Below are 2,500 nucleotides of genomic sequence, written 5' to 3' on the forward strand. Positions count from 1 at the left end.
ATGTCGTACCTTAACCTAACCTATGTCGTACCTTAACCTAACCTATGTCGTACCTTAACCTAACCTGTATTGCGCCTTAACCTAACCTGTATTGCGCCTTAACCTAACCTGTATTGCGCCTTAACCTAACCTGTATTGCGCCTTAACCTAACCTGTATTGCGCATTAACCTAACCTGTATTGCGCCTTAACCTAACCTGTATTGCGCCTTAACCTAACCTGTATTGCGCCTTAACCTAACCTGTATTGCGCCTTAACCTAACCTGTATTGCGCCTTAACCTAACCTGTATTGCGCCTTAACCTAACCTATATTGCGCCTTAACCTAACCTATATTGCGCCTTAACGTAACCTATATTGCGCCTTAACGTAACCTATATTGCGCCTTAACGTAACCTATATTGCGCCTTAACGTAACCTATATTGCGCCTTAACGTAACCTATATTGCGCCTTAACGTAACCTATATTGCGCCTTAATGTAACCTATATTGCGCCTTAATGAAACCTATATTGCGCCTTAGCCTAACCCACATTGCGCCGTAACGTAACCCACATTGCCCCTTAACGTAACCCACATTGCGCCGTAACGTAACCCACATTGCCCCTTAACGTAACCCACATTGCGCCGTAACGTAACCGATATTGTGCTGTAACCCAACACACGTTGGGCCTTAACCCAACACACGTTGGGCCTTAACCCAACACACGTTGGGCCTTAACCCAACACACGTTGGGCCTTAACCCAACACACGTTGGGCCTTAACCCAACACACGTTGGGCCTTAACCCAACACACGTTGGGCCTTAACCCAACACACGTTGGGCCTTAACCTGCTCTGTAATTGTCATACGACGCGTTAAATTAGTGTAGTGTTGCCTAACTGCAACCCCCGCAATATAGTTTGCTACTCGCACTGCCCGGTCCCCAGTGTATCGCTTCATGTTAAACACCTTGCAGCTATACACTGTAATGTGGATGGCAGCAGGACGTACATGCTCAATGCCCTTTGCAGTTGTTCATTGGCATTTGCAGTTGTTCATTGGCATTTGCATGGCGAAGCACTTAGCCTACGCTGTGGTACGGCCTGTGTCAACTGTCCGCTGATGTTGTACGTCCAAATCACACACTGTACTGCACATTGGTCCTCATGTACTGAATGATACATCGTGGTACATGTGACCGTACAACGACTGCGCCAACAACGGCGAACCATGCGGTCCAAATGTTGTGCACTCAGCTACGTGTCGTCTCCCTATAAGAGCTGGATTGCAGTGTGGTATGCCCTGGATGGCGATCAGCATGAGCCGTCTGTTGATGTAGTGGCGCGTGTTGTCAGACGTAGTCGTCTCTTCTCACACACCGTGATAGCATGGTGCACTGCGTTCCACATCTGCGACATGCGACAGAGGCCGGTTGACAGTCGTTCGCGCAATGGACATCGCATACGTACGGGGGCCACCTTCCACGTGTTCGCGAAGCGTGCACATGTTGTTGCGTGTATGTGGGCAGACATAGTGTGTCGTGACACCTGACACAGGCATGCAACAATCGTTGAATTTGCAAATGGCGATGGACGCCTACGTTTGCTGGTGACGTTACGCAAATGAACAACTGGTAAACCGTTGTGGTGCGGTTGTTCTCGCTAGAGGTGAATCAGTGATGGCGACGATCGGTTGAGCTACCAACCGGTTGTTCCAGCGATACCCACCATGCCCACGAACGTGAATGGCATCTGGGTGTGAAGCGATACGCGGCGGTGGCTGGGTGGGACCGTCCCCGGCCGGTGAGGGGGGGCCTCCCGGCGTGCTGGCCGCGCGGTGCGTGGGCGCACGCGCTACAGCCGGCTGGTGGGGGCGGCCAGTGGCAGGCGCGCCGGCCGACGGAGGCGGCAGGCGGCGCAGCTGCGCGCCGGCGCACCCTGCACGCGGCGCCGTGCGGCCAAAGTAGGTCCTCGCGGGCCCGGTGCGAAGCGCGGTGGACATCTGCAGTGTGCTGGTCCGATTGAGGACTGTGTGCGCTGAGGATGCGCCGCCGCCCGGCGCTCGGCGCCGCGACGCCGTCTGCTGCTCGGTCGCCTCTGCGGTTCTCGCAGGTGGTTTGTATCGCAGCTGTGCGGACGTGTTGGCGCGTGCGCTGTGCTGGGAGAGTTCGCTTCGGCACCCAAGTGGGGCTTTTGTCCTTCTGTGGCGCTGGCGTTGGAGCTGCCGGTCACCGTAGGTGGCGCGTGTTGTCTCCCGCCGGCAATGCCACGACAGCACGCTCCCGGGCCTCTGTCGGCAGCGGCAAGCTCAGTTGGGAGCACGGGTGGTCGCACCTAAAGCGTCTACTCGCCAAACTCCGGGCGATTGCGCCTCTCTCGAACCCGACCAAGTACTTAGGACGGCGCTGCGCGCCGCCGGGACCTGAGAGGGTTTCGAGGTGTATGGTGCAGGGGAGCTCAGCCTCCTCCTGTTTGCAGAATAATTGAGCGGACGCTTGCGTGTTCGCGCGGGCCCCCGGGA

This window comes from Schistocerca americana, unplaced genomic scaffold, assembly GCF_021461395.2.
Source record: "Schistocerca americana isolate TAMUIC-IGC-003095 unplaced genomic scaffold, iqSchAmer2.1 HiC_scaffold_257, whole genome shotgun sequence".
Taxonomy (NCBI): domain Eukaryota; kingdom Metazoa; phylum Arthropoda; class Insecta; order Orthoptera; family Acrididae; genus Schistocerca; species Schistocerca americana.